Here is a 22,223-nt window from a genome sequence, read left to right on the forward strand (position 1 = left end):
CTCACTCAGTTGCTGAGGCTGGCATTGAACTTGTAATCTTTCTGCCTTAACCCCCTAATTTCCTGGAGTTACAGTCCTGTTCAACTACACCCTCCTGGGATATATTTTTAAATGTAAACATTCAATGTTATAAATTTTCCTCTTCCAATTGCTTTCGTACTTTCCTAGTACTTTTCATATATTGTAACACTGCTATCATTTGTTTCAACTTATTTCTTATTTTTTTTATGATCTATTTTTTAAAGTCTATTTTAAGTCTTCATGTTTTATGTGGTTTCAATTATTTTTCTTGATTTTGAATTTCCTTATGAACCAATATGATACATGAGGTAATATTGGGTTATTCTGTTTCTTTCTAAAAATTCCATTGTTATATAGACTATGTCCTGATTTGGAAAGGATTCCATGAGCTGCTGAAAAGAAGAAAAATTTAGCTGTTTTTGTCAGAAATTTTCTGTAGCTATCTACTTAGTCAGTTTGATTTACAGTATTATTTAAGTCTCCAATATCTTTATTGATATATTATGTTTGAATGATCGATTGGTAATAATGGTGTTCTGCAATCCCCCAATTTATTTTACAGAGTTGTCCCCAGGATTTAACGTTAAGACTTTTTTTAAATGTAATCAGGTGCACTGGTATTTAGTTCATCCACATGTATTTAATATTATTATATCTTCTTGTGTGATTTTTTTAATTGGTATATAGTGACCTTCTTTGTTTCTTTTTATTATTTATAGATTCCATGAAATCTCTTTTGTTGGCTACTATAATAGCTACTCTTGCATTGTTTTGGACTTTCTTTGAGAGGAATTTTTTTTACATTCTTTTATCTTTAGTTTGTATCTTTGCCTATGAGATAAGTCTCTGATAAACAGTATATATTCTGAAACCATTCCCTCTAAAAGATATAACAAGACAGGGATTCTCTATTTCACTACTTCTATTGACCATAGAATTTGAAATTCTAGCCAGAACAATTAGGCAAAAGAAAGAAATTAAAGGGATGCAAATAGGAAAAGTAGAGCTCAATCTATCCCTATTTGCCAACTAAATGATCCTATACTTAGAAGAAAGAAAATACTCGATCAGAAAATGTCTCAAACTCATTAAAATATTCAGGAAAGTAGCAGGATATAAAATTAACACCCATAAACCATTTACATTCCTATACATCAATGATGAATGAGCTAAAAGAGAAATTAGGAAAACTATCTCATTCACAATAGCCTTAAAAATAAAGTACTTGGGAATCAATCTAACAAAGAGGTGAACAATCTCTACAATGAAAACTATAGAACACTAAAGGAAGAAAGAGTGGAAGACTTTAAAAGATGGAAAGATTTCCCATGCCTATACATGCCTGTATAAGAAGAATTAATATTGTCACAATGGCCAAACTACCAAAAGCGCTATACAGATTTAATGCACTTGCGTCTAAAAATTCCAATGAAATTCTTCATATAACAAGAAAAAGACATTATAAAATTCATTTGGAAAAATATAAGGCACACAGTAGTCAATGTAATCCTTAGTGAGAAAAGTGAAGCAAGACACATCACAATATCAGACATTAATTATACTACAAAGCTATAATAACAAAGACAGCATAGTATTGGCAACAAAATAGGCAAGAATACCAATGGAACCAGAGACTAAATCACATAAATACAGTTACCTCATACTAGATAAAGTAACCACAAACATACTCTGGGGAAAAGATAACCTTTTCAATAGTGGTGAACCTCAGATAGAGCAATAATCTCCAGGATATATATAAACGACTAAAAAAAATTAACACAAAAAACAATCCAATCAATAAGTAGGCAGTGGAACTGAATAGACATTTCACATAACAAGAAATACAAATGGACCTTAAGTATATGAAACAATGTTCAACATATCTAGAAACCAGAGAAAAGTAAATTAAAACTACACTGACACTCCAACTCACTTTGTTCAGAATAATAATTATCTAGAATACAAGCAACAATAAGTGCTAGTAAGGATGTGACAATAAGTGCTAATGAGGATGTGGTGAAAAAGGTACAATCATACACTGCTGGTGCATCATACAAATTGGTGCAACCATTCTGGGAAGCAGTATATAGATTCCTCAGAAAATTTCCTTTAAACAGATGAATGGATAAAGAAAACAAATAATTTTCAACTGTCCAAACCTAAAAGAATTGTCAGCAAAACTAAATATCAATAAATATTTGTAATGCTGAAAGTAAATAATAGCTAGAAGCCTGAATCTACATCCAGAAAATAAAATAATATTTCATTTTGTGAAGTCTCTTTTGTTTTTGTAAAATAGAATGAATAATTATGGCTAATAATGAAAATATAAAATGAGTAAATATGGTACAGATTTTTAAAGAAATCTAGTTACAAAGTATCTGTTGCTGACCTTCTGGAAATTCACTTAAAGACCCAAGATCTGGGTCAATTTCCTCAAAGTCTTTGAGGTATCAGTATCACATGCTATATTTTCATTTGTCTATCCATACTTGGATTAAAGTATATTATTAATTTAATTAAACTTAAAGTATCCTATTTATTTAAATAAAATCCTATTGCATTTATGACTGTCAATCTGTTATATAGTAATATTTATATATAAATGAGTCTCAGATTACCAGCTAAAACATGTAATATAATGCTCCAGGGAATACATAAAAATATCAGTTGTTTGACATGATAAATGAAAATTAAGTTCTGTCACTGCTTACCTTTTGTTGAAAATATATTTTATACTGAAGACATTTTCATCAAGGACTTTAAACAGAGTTAGGGGAAAAGATAAAAATGTCATTGTTTTATATATCAGAAATGCATTAAATAAGGATATGTTCTCATTCATTTATGTCATTTAATTACACTTAAAAATAATAATTGATTTTTATGAATTATATTTGTTCTACATTAAATCTGATAACAGGACACCTTTCTTTAACTGTTGTTTCAGGGACTAAAGTGTAGATCTGGGCATCTTATATCACATTTTGAAAGCAGCACTATTGAAACATTAGGGCAGATTGTCACTCTAGAAAAATGGATTATCTATCCAAGTAATTGTGTCATTCATCTAAATTTGAGATCTGTTCCAATGTTCAGAAGATAAGGACCAATTTATTTTTTTCCACCATGAACACCAAACATCTGCATTAAAACAAAGAAAAAAAAGTGGATATTAACTCAGATACATCTAAAGTTAGGAGCATTTAAAAAATTCAGTGTTAATTTTTTTTTTACTCAGTGTATTTATATTTAAAAAAATAATTTCCTGCTTAAATTAATTGAATTTTTAGTATTTATTTGAATATTGTCAATTTCAGAAATTAAAGTACTATAGAATGAATTGAAATAATAAGATTTCATTGAAAATAGTTGAGTTCATAGGTACTCATACAGTCTTCTGAATATGCTTTAGTCTTATTGTGCCATATAAAACAGCATGTGCCATTTAACAGCCTTATATTAGATCTACCAAAATCTGAGCTTACCCTGAAACTAGTATCAGGAAATATTGTCTTCAATAACCATTTGATTTAGATGTGATAGATGAAAATACATACGTATATAATGTAAGTTTTATCTTTATAGTTCATAGAGTAGCTGCTAGTTCTGAATTTTTATTAATTAATAATATGGACTAAAGGAATTTGCTGTCTAGTATTTTCAGTTTACATAGCTGTCCTGTATTTTACACACACATCAGAGTATGTTGATGTATCATGACCTTTGCACAGCTCATTGCTACTATTTCAGGTGACAGTTATTATCATTTCTGCTATCAAAATTTTATAAAATATACTTGTTAGGTAGAATATTGACCCTCAAAGATGCCCAGACCTAATCCCTAGAGACTGTGAACATGTTACATTATGTGACAAAGGAGAATAAAAGTTGTTAGACATTCTTTAAATTGAGAGATTACTTTGAATTATCTATTGAGACACAATATAAACAAAGGAACTTTAAAAGTAGAAGGAGGTAGAAAGGAGGTGACGGTGACACAATATGAAAAAAAAAATGACTCAGTGTATCTGACTTTGGGGATGAAAGAGCAGAGCGGGCTGAGTTGGTGTGACCTCCAGTGACCTCTGGAAACTGGAAAGGGCTAGAAATGGATTCTTTGCTTGACCCTCCAAAAGGAACACAGCCCTGCAAAAAGACCTACATCTCAGCCCAGCAAAATCCATTACACACATTTGACTCACAGTGTTATTAGTTAATAATTTGTTTTATTTTAAACAATTAAGTTTTTGGAACTATTACAGCAGCAAAAGAACACTAACCAAACACCTTACATTCAATTATGAAAGTCTGCAATATTTTCTATTGTTCTGTTTTAGAAAGGCTAATGTCTTTTCTCTATAAATTGCTGGTAGCTCTGGAATAAACAGATTACCTTTGCTTTATCTTCATCTTTCCATGTGCCTTGTACAGAGCAGGCCTTTAGAAGTTTTTTTTTTTTTTTTTTTTTTTTTTTTTTTTTTTTTTTTTTTTTATTATGTACACAATGTGAACAAGAAACTAGATAGAGCCTACAGTTATGTAGTTTAGAAATGATTTTAATGACACATTTGTCAACTGTGCCTGAATTGAAACAAATGAAATACAAACTGTAAGTCATAATGTTAAACCAGTGCTTTTCCTTTCCCAGAGGGTGGAGATGTGTGTATATATATATACGTATATATATATATATATACGTATATATATATATATACGTATATATATATATATATGTATATATATACACACACACACAAATATATATTTTTTTCACACACACGTAAGTGTGAATATATTGTTATGTATTATGATATTAAATAAAATAATTTCCCTAATATTGCATCTTTATTTGTACTTCATCTTTCTATACATACTTCATAATTAAGAATGCTATTATGTTTGTTGACTTACTTGTAATACTCATACTGAAAATTTGTATGCAGCATGAGGAAAAGCGATGAGTTAATATTAACCATAATATATTTATTTCTCAATTCAATACTTTCAGTTGGTTGACTGAGTTCTTCCCCAAATATGTTTACATAAGCAGAATTTAGTTTCAACTTAATTGGTTTTATTCTGCCCCCAAAGTATGCTCTTAGGTAGTTCAAATGCAACATGCATTAATTTTTATTGTGATCATTTACCAAAAATCTTTCAGAAATTGTTGTTATTCACAAGCTGTAAAACCAGAAAAATAAAATAACAAGAAAATTACTAAATTGTATGACTAAAGTACCACTTTATCACTACTTTTCTTTCTGCTTTGGCAACTCCCTCCAAATCTTTCTCTTTAATTTATGTCTCTCTCCTGCCTTAGTTCTTTTAATTTCTATAAGAAGATACTATAAACTGTGTCACTTGTAAACACTAAAGACTTACTTTTAACATTTCTGGAGGTCATGAATTTCAGCTCAGATAGCAGAAGATAGCAGAAGACTCAATGCGGACTCACTTTCTAATTCACAGAGGGCTGTCTTCTTTTATAATTGAAAATGCTATGTGAATTCAAATCTTGAAAGGTACAAGGGGGCACTATGTGGTCTCTATCATAAAGGACTCAATCTCATCCATGAGAGCTTCATGCTCATGACCTTGTCAATCCCCAAAGGCCCAAATTTCCAATGCACAAATTCTTGGGGTATACAACCATTCACTTTATAGTACCCCCTATTCATACACTACTCTTTCTTTCACACTTTTAACATTTCATATTGCATGATTTTTAAATCCATTTAGAAAATAGCAGAATGGCAGTTATTTCATCACCATCTTTTTTTTTCCTAATGGAACCATGTCAAGATCACATTTACTTTGCCTACGAAGAAAATAATTCTATATTCTTATAGAAGAAATTCAGTAGATCAGTCTAATTAGAGACAAACATGCTACATTACCTGTTATGGTATGCCAAATTTTTTCCTGAAATTGTACTCACACAATCATGGGCATGTACATGTACACAAACACACAGATTTTGAGGAATGGTTGAGCACATGGAGGTATTATTAATATACTCATCAAACCTGGGGAATATAAATTGATTTACATCTTTGTTGTCTTTCTTTTTTCATATACAAATATTTAGGCAGTTACTTTTGTTAATGCATATGAAATTATAACCAGTTTAATATAAAGCTGGAATAAAATTTAGATTGTTTATTAAACATAATTTGTTTAATCTAGTCCATTTTCTTAGTTGTTCTTGTCTTTGAGAAGTACAGTAAATTTCAACTAAGAACATGACTCTTCATTTGCAACTGTGTTTTGGTAAAATAACTTTTTATATTAACTTTCTGAGTGCTCACAATAGTCAATCAATTTTATCTATACTACTTAGAAGCACATAAACTGATTGGCTCTAATAGACCAAAGTATCTATATTTAGTGGGTTTAAATCCCTTTTATTTCTCCATCTCAAAACTTTATTTTTAACATGGAGGTAAAAATGGGTGAATCATATAAATTCCCTGTACCCATCTTCTGCTTATTGACCACTAAAACCACTAAATTCCTTTACTATCATGCACAGTTCTATAAAAAATGATTATTTAATTCCAGGATCTAACTAACTTTATTTAATCACTATCAATCTATTAAAATACTTAATCATACTTGGCTATTCACTAAACCTTCAGGATACAAATTGATTCCATCAAATTGGTTACAAGCCCTCTCCAAGAGGGTACATTATTATACAATTTGTTTACTCCCTACTGTTGGCATTTGCTGTACTTGTCCTATATTACCTCATTACTCAGAATTTTAAAAAAACCCACCACCTGTGTGGCTTCAGTGATATATGATCAATATAATTATGTATTACTTCTCTTATAATGTGTCCTTGCTGTTCTGAATTTATAAGTTGAATTTCAATCTGGTGTCTTCATTTCTTCAACATGTGTTTTGGTTTGGAAATGAGGTGTCCTCTGAAAGTTTCTATATTAATGCAAGAATATTTTTAGTAAAATGATTAGATTATGAGATCTGTAACCTAGTAACTCCATCCTTGTTTGAATGAACTGACTGGGTGGTAACTAAGCAGGTGGGAGCATGGCTAAAGGAGGTTGGTGACTTGGGGCATGCCCTGGAAAGGTGTGTCTTCTCTGTGGTGCCTTCCCTATTCTCTCTATCGGCTATCTAGTCCTGCTGTGAGCTGAGTAACATTTCTCCACAGAGTCCTTCCCCCAGAATGTTCTGCCTTACCTTGGACATAGAGCGATGGAATCTACTGTCTATGAATTGAGACTTCTGAAACCATGAGCTCCAAATAAACTTTTCCTTCTGTAAGTTATTCTTTTTGGTGTTTTGGCTATAACATAAAAAAATTTATTAAAAGAACATTTTTTTGTAAACAAAGACAATATGTTGTGTGCATGAGCAGAGAAAATGCATGCAATATCTCTGTCATTTCTTGAAAAAACTTTCACTTACAGTGGTTATAGCAACTTATGAGAATAGGACTTCATGGCATTCAAAATGTGTGGAAACTCAATAAGTCTGAGAGTAGTATGAGGCACAAGAGAGGCTACTCTTTCCATGTAAGCCATGATATTTTTAAATATGAAAAATGATGACATTCTAACCAATATGAATCCTGAAACAAACAAGGACCTACTCATGTCCTTTCTTATATTACTTCCATGTAACAATAAACTATCTGTGTTAAAAATAATTACAAGTAAAAGAAAAGATAAGGAAACTCATTATTTTGTTTTGTTTTCATCCTTTCCTAATCATCAATAAACTTGAAGTACAGTGTTGGTAGAATATTCATATATCTTGTTGTGGAGCATTTTTGTCTTTTGGTAACTATAAAGTAGAAATACTTGCATGATACAATACAAATTGTATCTTTGTGGTGATTTTTCATAAAAATTAAGTGTTTTTTATATTTGTCTTTTAAAATTGTGTAATTTAAAGATGACCATAAAATTCATGCTAATAAATATAGTTTTAATTTTTTTTTTGCTCAGAATAACTTGAAATCATAGATAAAACACTATTGTAAGTTAAGAAAGAGACCACAGAAAAAATAAAAATTTAAAGTTTCATATCCATAATGATATTATTCCTGCTTTTTGAAAAAAATGCTGCATATTTCCAGTTCATATGTGTCCTGAAAATTATGTAGCTGCCCCAAAATGGCAATATACTAGAATGAATGGAATTTGATTTTCAAAATACTGAGTTTGATTCCTAATTTGTCTCTATGGTGAATACATGGATAAATGTTTGAATTTCTATTATTCTTGAATCTATATGATTCTTGAAATAGAGATAATGTTGTCTTTCTTAGAGTCTCTTTACTGGTAAATTAAAATGAGTAACTCATCTAGTAGAGTATACAGTAGGTGCTCTTAACTGCTTATGTCTTCTTACTCTGTTTTCTCTTCTCTGGGTCCTCTGAATGTTAATCTCTTAAGAATTAACAAAACATAATCAAGTTTTGTTATATTTATTCAAATTAAAATAGACTCTGTAACATAAGCTATGATAGAGAAATAATACCTGGGAACAGCTGCTTATTCTCTATTTCCATAGAAATGCTATACCTTCTATTATTAACAAAAATAAAAGAGCCAGTTTTACATTCCTGTTTCTGTTGAGTCTCAAGACTTCTATTCTATTTGTAAATTTTTGTGATTCTTGTGTAACAGAACAAAAAAAATGGTGATTTTTCTTGGTCCTAAGATGTTGGCACCAGACACAGGTAGATTTTCATGTCAAATTTCCAAGAACAATTTTTCATCTTGAAACCTTGATGATAATTACTTTCATTCTCTAAAATTTGACCCCTTCACATCACTACCCTCTTTTAGGGCTCATCCAACATTAGAACTGTGTTTTGTCCCTTAACAACAGTGTGCTTAGTTTCATTGACTGCTGAGGGCCATTGCCAAGTAGGAATGACGCATCGAAATTTCCTTGCCAGCGTACCCCATGTTGCTTGGAGGACATTCGCTGGGACATTGCATGCATGCTTTAGTAAGGTGACCTTGCTCTAGGACCAGGGCGGATCCGGGTTTAGAGCTGATCAGGTTTTAGGGAGTATCCCATCCTTAGGTTTAGGGAAGTTCCAGGTTTAAGGTGTACACTGGGGGGGGGGGAATAGGGCGTATCCTGCTGCCTCAGGCACACCCGATCCTTGAGTTCCTGTTGAGTTCTCGTGAGATTCAGAAAGTATTGGAAAAGAAAGCCTCGTGGAGTAGGTGAATTGGGTGGCGGCAGAACTTGGATTTCCCCAGAACGTGTGTAGAGGCCGGTGTGAGTTCGGGAATAAAGAATTGCTGTTTGAATCTACAAGGTGTGTGGTGGCTCGTGATTCTGTGCCCAGCCAAGACTGTGGCAATTGGCATTGTCTTTTACTGCAATAAAATAGCAATTTCAGATCTTTAAGGAACACAATAAGTCAAAACAATTTTGTTTCTTATCAAACATGTATGGAAAGTATATTTAGAACATATAGAATCTGGCATTGCTTTCTCCATAAAGCATGGATTTTCAACTGTTGAAATCCTGTGAACTCCAAATATGAAAGTCTCCTTAGGAAGTAGGAGTTGCCCTCATAGGAAATACCTGTGGTGGAGGTGAGACTATGCCTCCTAAGAAAATGAGGACAAGGTTGTAAAGTTTCAAAATTGTAATTGCCTAGGTAACCATGATCTCAGAGAAAGAAAAGCATTTTATTGGTTACCTGAACACAGTATATATACATGTTGCTGTTGACAATATGTAGCCTAGTTCTTTTTAAAAATATTTTGTTTTTAGTTGTAAATGGACATAATACCTTTGTTTTATTTGTTTATTTTTATGTGGTGCTGAGGATCAAACCAGTGCCTCAAATGTGCTAGGTAAACACTACCACTGAGCCACAACCCCAGTCCTGTAACCTAGTAATTAAAAGTAAAGAAAGGTAGGTGTGAAGACATCAATCTAAGATTAGAAATTTCTTTTTTTTAATTTATTCTAATTAGTTATGTAGGACAGTAGAATGAATTTTGACACATCATACATAAATGGAGTACAAATTATCCTCTTCTAGTTGTGCACAATGTAGGATCACACCACTTATATAATCATATGTGCACATAGGGTAATATTGTCTCATTCATTCTACCATTCTTCCTACACTCATATCCACTCCCTTCCCTTCACTCCCCTCTGTCTAACCCAATGTAGCTCTATTCTTCCCTAGCCCCCACCCCTTATTGTGAATTAGCATCTGAATATGAGAGAAAATATTAGGCCTTTTTTTTCAGATTGACTTGTTTTGCTTAGCATGATATTTTCCAGCTCCATCCATTTACTGGCAAATGCCATAATTTCATTCTTCTCTAAGGCTGAGTAATATTTCATTGCATTTAAATATGCCACCTTTTCTTTAGCCATTTATCTGTTAAAAGGCACCTAGTTTGGTTCCATAGTTTGGTTAATGTGATCTGAACTTCTGTAAACAGTGACAGAGCTATGCCACTATAGTATGCTCATTTTAAGTTCTTTGAGTATAAGCTGAGGAGTAGGATAGCTAGGTCAAATGGTGGTTCCATTCCAACATTTTTGATGAATCTCTATACTGCTTCCCAGAGTGGTTGCACCAATTTGTAGTCCCACCAGTGTACCTTTTTCCCAATATCCTCGCCAACATTTATTGTTGCTTGTATGCTTGATAATTGCCATTTTGACAATTATCAAATGGAATTTGATTTTCAAAATACTGAGTATTTTGAAATCTTAGGGTAGTTTTGATTTGCATTTCTCTAATTCTAGGGATGTCAAAGATTTTTCATATATTTGTTGATCAATTTGTGAACTGTTCATTTCCTTCACCCATTTATTGATTGGGCTATTTGTTTTTATGGTGTTCAGTTTTTTGTGTTCTTTATATTCCTGTAGAGTGGTCCTCTATCTGAGGTGTGTGTGATAAAGATTTTCTCCCATTCTGTAGACTCTTTCTTTAAGTTATTTATTATTTTCTTTGCTGAGAAGAAGATTTTTAGTTTGAATCCATTCCATTTATTGATTTTTTTTTTTTTTGTACCATAGATTTAACTCAGGGGCACTCAACCAATGAGCCACATCCCCAGCTCTGTTTTGTATTTTACTTATAGACAGGGTCTCCCTGAGTTGTTTAGTGCCTCACTTTTGCTGAGGCTATCTTTAAACTTGTGATCCTCCTGCCTCAGCCTCCAGAGCTGCTGGGATTACAGGCCTGTACCATTGTTCTCAGCCCCATTTATTGATTCTTGATTTTTCTTGCACTTTAGGAGTCTTGTTAAGGAATTCAGTTCCTAAGCTTACATTGTGAAGATTTAGGTCCACTTTTTCTAGTATTAGGCTCATGGTCTCTGTTCTAATGTCTAAGTCTTTGATCTACTTTGATTTGAGTTTTATGCAGGGTGTCAGGGATTTGATTTCATTTTGCTACATATGGATTTCCAGTTTTCCCAGTACCATTTGTTTGTTGAAGAGGCTATCTTTTCTCCAATGAATATTTTTGGCCCACTTGTCTAGTATGAGATAACTGCATTTATGTGGGTTTGTCTCTGTGTGTTCTGTACCATTGATCTGTGGCAGTTTGGGTGCCAATACCATGGCGTTTTTGTTACTATGGCTCTGTAGTATAATTTAAGGTGTGGTATTGTGATGCCTCCTGCTTCACTGTTCTTGCTAAGGATTGGTTTGGCTATTCTGGGTCTCTTCTTTCTCCAAATGAATTCCATGGCCTTCCATGCTCTTGGATAGTCAAACTTAACATTGTCAGAGTGGTCATAGTACCAAAAACCTTATATAGTTTTAACCTTATATATAGTTTTAGTGCTTCCTATTAAAATCCCAGTGACATTCTTCCTAGAAATAGAAAAAGCAATCATAAGTTCATTTCTAGAAATAAAAGACCCCAAATAATCAAAGCAATCCTAAGCAAGAAGAGTGAAGTAGGATGCATCACAATACCAGAACTTACACTGTACTATAGAGCAATAGGAATCTCTTTCTCTGCCTCTTTTCCATGTGTCCTACTCCTCTCCACTCTTTGAAATAACCTCAAACAGGAGAACAAGAAGCAGCAGGAATTTCAGGTCCATAAAGAAAATTATTGGGGAGGTTTTCTTGTAAACAATATTAAACCATAAACATGTCCCCTTTGTTACTATATTTCTCTATTCATCACCTGGAATGCCTCTCCATATCAAACTAAAGAAGAGATACTAAGAAAGTAGAATAAGACAGACCTAATTAACACTTATGTATATTATGTTGTGAAAAATTAAGGTAGATATTCATCGTCAGATAATACTTTTCATGTATGATCTCCTACAAGGACAATATAAAATATGATGATAGAAGAAAGAACTTTCTTTTTTTCAACTTATAAAAATCAGCCAGATCAATCTATGTAGTCAAATAACATACTTTGAAAGGGATACTAAAATTTGATTTTCCACTGTGGGGCATGCTTCTAAACATAAGATCTTGAAAATCTTGAGTTATAAGTATATATTTATATAGATACATTATGCAAATAAAATATTTGATTTCATATTTTAAATCATTTTATTTGTACATATGGCATTCTTTTTTTCCATGTAAAATAATTAACACACACAGAATTGAACTTGCATGTAAGAAAGAAAGCTCACAGTACAAGTTAGGTTTTATAAAAGTGTATCTTTCAGGAACACTGCACAATTTATTCCATGATCTTTAATTAAATCAGCACCAGAAATGTTCTCAGATGTTAATGAACCTGAGTTTCTCTTATCTTGTATTTTGACCTTCAAGTAAGATTTTTTTCCCCCTTTGGAATGTCATTATGAATGCAGATGTGTGAAGACACTTAATTTTGAATAAAATATGTCAAAATGTATTTTATTAATTTTGTCTCTTTCTCATTTTAGGAATGATCTATGATTTTTAATCTGAAAGAATAATAGGTCATTATTCCTCGACATATCATTTTTGGTGCTTTCTATCAGGATAATTTTAGAATAAAAGTATGGAGTATCAGCTTAAAATTTGAGTGACAAAAAGTGTGTAAATGATAGCTCAAATCATCAAGCAGATTTCTATCTTGTATGAAATTGGTATGAGTCAAGTATTTTTAGGGGAAATATGAGCTTTTCAATCAGACCCCTTTCCTACTTAACCAGAATATGGCCGTGGTTACTTAAGAAATCTCTTGAAATTCATATATCAGCTTATCAGTTTAAATTTTAGCAAGGTTCGCTGAAGTCTAGGCAAAAGATAAAATTTATCTTCAATATCAGACTTATATTCTTAATAATAACCAGTTATTTTTCCATTATTTTCTGAAAAAAATACAGTTTTTTTCATGAAATTGAGATTGTTGGTGTGAAAAGGGACATGGGCAAGGAAAGTTTACCAGCAGCATGACTTCAGCATGGGTTTTGATCATTTTAAATACAAAAAGCTGGTAGACACTAATCAGAATTTAATTTTGTTATTTAAAAATCTTCACTATTTCGTGATTTAGAATTTCTTCTCGTATTTCTTCTGGTCTTATAACTTAGCTATTTGTCTATATCACTTCTCCTTTTTAAGCAAACTTGGGAAAATTTACCACACAACAATCAAAAGTTAAGAATTATCCTTTTATTACTCCACAGATCTATACTCTCAGATATCTAAGTGAAGCAAGACAAAAAGAAGTTTTACCTTTACCTTGTAATTATGGACAGGCCAGCTCTACCTACTGTTATCTCAGCCACATCTTTCAAGTTTGATTGATACATCCATAATCTCACACAAATTGACCACACAGAAATTGACAAATAACAATAATATAAGTATTAAAATTAATATTATTAGTTGATAATGTGCCATATAATGTACTAAGATCAAATTGCCAGAGATACGAGAATCTTGCATTAGTTGGATTACCTGTCCTTCATATGAGATATCTTAAGAAGCTTTAAACCACAATTGATGGTATTTTTAAAGTATCAGTCTATTATTTCTTGGCCTCAGTTCAACATTCCAATGTGAACTGTGTTTTAAGCTTTGATGGAGTACATATGTTAGGGTGATGCCAAAATTTGCACTATCTGTCTGAATAACTCCACACCCAGATCATGTTTATTATATATGAGACTGATACCTGCAGACATGACATAACAGGATGTTTATGTAAAAAATAAAAATCTATGGAAGGGAACAGTTATTTTACTACTTGCCAATACCTGGTACCTAAAAACCCCAAAATTTAAAAATAAAATGTTGTCAAATGTGAGCTAGGAGGAACAGGAAGTAGAGCTGAATAGATTGATTTTGACAACTCTCCTAGAAGCCTGTCTTGGTGTACCACTTATTCTCTCTGTTAATTCATTTAAGTAAAATCATTTAGCTTTCATTTACATGCTGTCAAGGCCTGTGTTTATGCAACCTTCAACTTTCAATATACTTATGAAATTATCAATATAATGTCATTATCAGCCCCAAATATTTTATTTTTTGTACTTAAATTAATTTTAAAAGTGAAACTTATCATAAAATCAGTCAAAAACTTTATAAGGCAAAAAATTAAAGTCCAATTTATTTACCACTTGTTACCAGCCCTAAGTGCATACTATATGAGAATAAAAACTGTAAATATTTTGATATATGACTATACTCTACTTAAAAGCTTTTCATATATTTACAAATATGTAGCATATGTATTTTATCAATATTTTACTACCTAACATTATTATTGACACATATTAATATGACAAATTAATAGGATTCACTGATATTTCCACATGTGCACACCATATTTTTTATGCCCATAACCTTCTTCTTTCTCTCCCATCTATTCCCTGTTAATAACTCATTTTTTCCCACACAGGAGACACAATACACAATACTGTATCTGGCTTATTTTGCTTAATAAGATGTCCTTCAGTTCCAACCACTTGTCTGTAACTGACAGGACTCCAATCTTTATTATGGCTGAATAATACTGCACTGTGTATATGTACAACATTTTTTCTATCCATTCTTCTGCTGAGAGACCTAAACTGACTCCATATCTAGGCTTTTGTGAATAGTACCACAAATAGCATAGTTATGAAGGTCTCTTTTTTATGTTGACTTCATTTCCTTTGGATATATATCCAGGAATCAGAAAGCTGAATCATTGGTAGTTTAATTTTTAGTTTGTTGAGAAACCTCATATTGTTTACCAAAGTGGCTATACTAATTTATATTCCCATAAACAGAGCATAGTGTTTCTATTTCTCCACAAATTTCCCAGAATTTGTTTACTTAATTGCTTTTAATGTTTTAATTAGTGCATTACTGTTATACAGAATATTGGGGCTTACAGTGGCATAATTACACAATTGCATAATATAATTTCCTCCAATCAGTCCTCAATACTTTTCCTTTCCATTCCCTTCTCCTTTCCTTTTACCTCTTCTCTATTGATATTCCTCCTATTTATTTATAGTTTATATTTATTTATATTTATATTTTTAAAAAATAGTACTTTATAGATATACATAAAAGTAAAATTCACTGTGGCATGTTAATATCTGTACACAGCATAATTTGATTGATTTGATTCCCCTGTTGCTTACTTTTCCCATCCCTCATCCCTTGGCAACAATCCCCTTCTGATGCTCCATTGATCTTTCTTCTATTTTCTTAGTATTTCCACCACATCCATTTTTTTCTTCCTTATTTTAATCTGTCTTGTGCGTATGAGAGAAAAAAAAAATCTGACCCTTAACTTTTTTTTTCTTGGTACCTGTTATTGAATCCAGGGTTACTTAACCATTGAAAGCTGATCCCAGCTCTTTTTATTTATTTATTTATTTATTTATTTATTTATTTATTTATTTATTTTTTATTTTGAGAGGGAGTCTTGCTAATTTGCTCAGGGCCTTGACAAGTTGTGAGCCATAGTTGGCTGAATCCATTGCTTTTGGTCTGAAGTGAGGCAAAACACCATGAAAGACAGTCATGGAGGAGGAAGGCAGATCACCTCATGGCAACTGAGAGAGAGAGAGAGAGAGAGAGAGAAGGGAAGGGGCCAGGCATAAAAAAAATACCCTTCTTTTAGTCTGTGTACTCAATGGCCCACTCCCTCCAACTAGGTCCTATCTTCTAAATTTTCTATCCTTTCCAATGCCTTCAGCTCTACTCTATCAATTGATAAATTCATCAATGAGGTAAGAGTTCTTTTGATCCAATCAACTCCAAAAGTTCTCGTATAAACATTCTATATTGGGAACCAAGCTTAAAGACATGAACCTTTCTGGAATTTTCCAAATCTAAACTATAAAAATGCTAGCACAAGTTCCATATGCTCAAGAAAAAAATGTATTATAATGTTTTGGGGTGGAATAATCAGGAGGTGTCAAGTCTATGTCATCTCTAGTGTGGTTTAATGCTAATGCTTTTTTAAACTAAAGATTGTCTGGATCATCTCTCTATTGGTGAGTGGAGTATTATAAGGTCCTTTCATTATTTCATTATTGGAGACTTTCTGTCCCCTTAAGTCTACTGGTATTTGTTTTATAAAACTGAGTGTTTGACATTAGGTATACATAGATTTATAGTTGTCATAACTTCTTGATGAATTGACCTGTTGATCATTGTAGAGTTACTGTTATGGTTTGGATACTGTGTGTTCCCAAAAAAGTTCCTGTGTCAATGTAGGAATGTTCAGGAGTGAAATGATTAGATTATGAGAGCTGTCAACTAATCTGTGAATTAATACATTTGATGTACTGACCATTTGAATGGACTAATTGCTGCTAACTGCAGGTAAGCAGGTGCATATATGGAAGAAGTGGGATACTTACATGTTCATGGATTACATATTTTGTCACTGGCTCACCTTTCCTTTGCCCATGATATACTGTCTCACTTAGGGCCCAGATCAATGAGGTCAGCTGACCATAATCTGAGACCTCTGAAACTATAAGCCAAAAATAAACTTTTCATTCTCTATGCTGTTTCATTTCAGATAGTTAACATATATAGAGCTGGAAACTGACTAAAACAGTGATCTCTTTTGTCACCTCTATTGCTTTAAAAGTTTATTTAGTTAGCTATAAAGTTGAATTCCATTTCCTTTGAGATTCCATTTGTTTGGAATATCATTTTCAACTTGAAGTTTCAGTTAGTTTCTGTCTTCACTGGTGATATGACTTTCTTATAGACAGTCTACTATTGGGTCTTTCTCTTAATCCATTCAGCCAAGTCTGTAACTTTTAATGGAAGAGTTTAGATATTTTATATTTAGAGTGATTTGGGGAAGTTATGGATGTGTGTTTGCCATTTTCTTCTAGCTATTTCAAATTTTCTTTGCTCATTTATTTATCTTTTATTTGTTTTGTGTTTGATGACTCACTGTATTCATAATGTTTTTTAAAAAACTTTGTTTTATGTATCTACATTGTTAGTGAAATTTATATTCTCAAATGCTATTATTATAATAGTTATACTTTGTCACTTCTTGGTGTAAGACTCCCATAAACATATTTTTAAGTCTTGTCTGCTGGTCATGAATTTTGTTGGCTTTTTTCTTATCTTAGAAGGTCTTTATGTCTCATTTTCTGAACATAGTCTTACTTGCTATAATAATCTTGGTTGGCAGTTATTTTCTTTAGACGTGACAAATCTTTTTTATCTATAGGATTTCTGATGAAAAATCTGCTTATTAGTCTAATGATATTGCTCATAAATGTGACTTGGCACTTTCAGAGTTTAAAATTCTTTCATCATTCTGTGTTTTGACAGTTTTACTATAATATGCTGTGGGGAGGATCTTTTATGGTCATGTATATTTCGAGTTCTATAAACCTCCTCTACCTGGCTGTACCTCTCTTTCCCAAGATTATAGAAGTTTTCTGCTATTACTTTATTGAATTATTTTCTATGCCCTTAATCTTTCTCTTTTACCTTTACATTATGCCAGTGATGTGGTTATATGATCTTTCAATGGTGTCTCAAAAATTCAGGAATGCTCTCTTCCTTTTTTTCTATTTTTTTTTCTTATTTCTATGAATTTTCTATTTCCAAAGACCTGTTTTCAAATTCTGTTATTCTTTATTCCATTTGATCTAGTGTATCATTGAGGTTTCAAATCAATTTTTATCTGACTTATGGTCTACCTTTTCAACATTTTTCCTTGGTTGTTTTCAAATTTTATGTCTCTTTACTGAATTTCTTCTTATATCCTGTGTTGTTTTCCTAATTTTATTTCACTGTTTATCTACATTTTCTTTATATTAATTGGGCTTTTTTAAAAAAAAGTTTTATGTGTAGATACATACTGAGGTGAGTGAAATAGAAGGACATCAAATTCTACAAGAGAAAAATGTGGAAACTGTGAAATTCAGAAATGTGGGACAGGAGACTATCAAGGAAAAAAAAAATCTCAGTACCTACTGCCTCAGCTACATAGCTGGAGGAGTAGGTGTTCCACTTCTCAGGGGTATAGGTGAAAGAGAGAGTCTCCTCCTTCAAAATCCTCCTTCAAAATCTAATTGGGGAAATACTAGTAATCATACCTTTTGGAAAGTTTCACAAATCCTATAGGTTCTCTGTTTAAAAATAAATCTTACATCTGCATAATATCCTGGCTTTGGAAAAGAAAATCATATCAATTCCCAATAATATTGCTCTAACCAGGGGTAATCTTTAATAAAAAAAAAACAGTGTGTCTGCAAACTGGTGCAGCCAATATGGAAATCAGTATGGAAATTCCTTAGAAATCTGGGAATGGAACCATCATTTTACCCAGCTATATTTGGTCTATACCCAAAGGACTTAAAAACAGCATACTACAGGGACACAGCCGCATCAATGTTTATAGCAATACAATTCACAATAGCTAAACTATGGAACCAACCTAGATGCCCTTCAGTGGATGAATGGATTAAAAAAATGTGGCATATATTCACAATGGGATTTTACTCAGCAATAAAAGAGAATAAAATCATGGCATTTGCAGGTAAATGGATGGCATTGGAGAAGATAATGCTAAGTGAAGTTAGCCAATACTAAAAAAACAAATTCCAAATGTTTTCTCTGATATAAGGAGCCTGACTTATAGTGGGGTAGAGAGGGGAAGGATGGAAGGAATAGATGAATTATAGATAGGAATTATAGCTGGAGGGGAAGGGAGGAGGCAGGGAATTAACAAGGATAGTGGAATATGATGGACATCATTATCCAAAGTACATGTATGAAGACACAAATTGGGTGTCACCTACTTTATATACAAACAGAGATATGAAAAATTGTCGTATTTATGTGTAATAAGAATTGTAATGCAAAAACACCCCACAAAGTACATGTATAAAGAGATGAATTGGTGTGAACACTTTTATATACAAAGATATAATATGTTTAATAAGAATTGTAATGCATTCGCTATTGTGTATTTAAAAAAAAATAAAATCAGTTAAAAAACAAAACAACAACAACAAAAATAGTCAAAAAACAAACAACAACAAAAAAGAACCATGAAATAAAAAAGACAGTGTGGATTTTGACTGTCTTGGGTTCCAGAAACCATAAATGTTACCCTTTCTGGAACCCTACACTTTCAACTGCATTGGCTGAGGGTAACTGCCTAATTCGTGAAACATAGTTCTTTAATGTGACACTGATACAATTTAACTTAAAGTGCTGCACTATAGGGAATGGGTGTTGCCACACAGAGGGAAATAGAGGATGCTGCCTTCAAAAACTGTGGGATGGGGAGACAAAATATCAGTGTTCTAAAGAAGTAAGTGGTCAAAGGATGCCTATTGATGAATTTTGTGGTTCATAAATTATCATCAAGTCAACATCTCTATAAAGTATCAGAGTTTGACAATATGGAAGAAGTTTGGTCTCCTCAGTGAGTCATAAAAAATCAGGTAAGCTAATATAAGTGGAATTCCAGGTTAAATATTCTTTCCTCTCTGAATTTTTTTGTCACACAGATTCTGTTTCATTCTTCTTCATCCTTTCTTCACACTCTGTTCTTTCATAATGTTATGTAATTTCATTAGTTCAGCATTAGAGTGAATTGGTTGTATTCTACCCACCCTTAAGGAATAAAAGTAAAAAATTATAGAGCTTAAAAAATATAAGCCTATATAATATTAGTGAACAACCCAAATACATTTAGGATTTCCTATATAATATAATTAGTAATTACTATTTAATACCTCACTAGAAAATTAATTTGGTCTATGAAATACTTATATTGAGAAACTAATTATTGGGTATGTGTATATTATTTGATCATTTATTATTTAGGAATAACACAGTAATAAATTCATCACTTTCCTGGAATTGTTTAAATCTGTGCTTTACATGTTGTCAATAAAATGTTACTTTTTCTCAGCATGACCACAAATACAAGTCAGAATTAATAGGACAGTTTGCTTTGGATACTTTAAGTTCCAGTACTTTAGGACATTTTGGGAATTCTGTTTCTTACTTTTTATATAATTATACATGATATGGTGAAGATTTTTATATCTCCAGGTACCTTTGTTTACCAAATATGGGCAAGTTATAAATCGCAACTTTAAAAGGAAGTCTCAGTAATATGAAAACTTTTGCAATTTTTTTCCATGCCTTTAGGGCACTGAGAGTTAACATCAACAAAATAGAGGTGCCTAGTGATTTCCAAAAACTGTCTCCAACAATGTAATCTAATTTTATTAATTATTTTCTTTACTGTAGTTCAATAACAGGTAATAATAATATATTTTAAATTAAAAATTGTTATACCCAAAGCATAGAATAGCACGAATAGTAATATACTTGAACCTCTTTATTATACAGCTCAACAGCAACAAGATACATATTAGTCTCTGTTGAAAATAGGCTTTTCAAAGAACTGAAACTTGGTCTCCTGGGTCTCAAGCTTCATCACAGTGTATCTCTACTACCTGTCACTTGACTTGCTGTTTAATTTAGATGGCTGCCAGCACTTACAAAAATCCTAGGTGAATACAGTTTAAGGAACATCCCTAGAAATAATATAATAACAATAGGTTCTAAAAATATGCAAGCTAACTAGAAAAAAAAACACATATAAACACTTTTATAATGATTCTTCAAATTGTCTTTTAAAGATAGTTATTCCTTGTTGATTGATTTAACTACGTATTTCTTAATGAATTAAAAAATGCATCTCAGTTATTGCAGATAATAAATAGTGAACTGAGTTTATGTTAATATTAACAAGACACATAGTAAATTTCACCCTGTCTGAAAAGACAACACTGTCTTGGTAATAGAGATGCTGAAACCGGGACCCAATCCAAGAAAGACTAGAGTAGTGACTGTAACAGAATTTTCTGGCAATAGGATGATGATATCTTATTTACCCGGAGCAGCAAGCATTTTAGTAAATCCCCAATTTAAATTACTTTACCATGTAACTGAAAAGTTTGGTCTATTTATTACTTGTATGTGTGTGATATGTGTGTTATGTGTAAAGAAAGAGAGAAAAAGTGCAGGCAACATAAGATAGCCTGCCTCTTTGTTAAACACAAATGCTAATGACAATAACTATATACATGGCCTGGAAAGAACTACTTCTGGAAGAATGTAAAACAACTGAATAGCTTAGGATTAATGGTTTGCACAGACTGGTATTTAGTTTTCCAATCCAAAGATATTCAAACTCCCACCATTTAAAAAAAAAATCTTCTCAGGATTATCCTAAAAATAATATTAAAATAATAAAATAATATTTTCCTATTTTGAAAATTTTCTAAGATTCTGTAAATGTAGTCCTTACCCAGATATAATGCATTGAGTAAACATTGCTTTATTGCTTGATTATCATTTTTCTGGATTTTTCTTACTGTTTGCTTTCATATATGTGTATGTCCTCATGTTACATACGATTATACTGAACTATTACTCTAATAAGAACTAATATTATAACTACACACAATATATAAAATGCCTATAAATTGCCACAGGAAATATCAAGTTCTTCATCTCTTCTATCCTGTCATAAAACCTATCAAAAAGGCACTAATGCTATAAACATTTTATAGATGAGGAAACTTAAGTATGTAAATGTAAATGTGATTACCACATCAGGATTGTGTGCTAGAATTGCTGGCCAAGCTATTCAACTTTGGACTTCCAGTATGCTAATATTCACATCCAATGCCATGAAGAGACATGGAATAGCCTGAAGAAAAAATTAGTAATGAGATGTGACTTCA

The sequence above is a fragment of the Spermophilus citellus genome, assembly GCF_964194105.1.
Source record: "Spermophilus citellus genome assembly, chromosome: 1".
Lineage (NCBI taxonomy): Eukaryota > Metazoa > Chordata > Mammalia > Rodentia > Sciuridae > Spermophilus > Spermophilus citellus.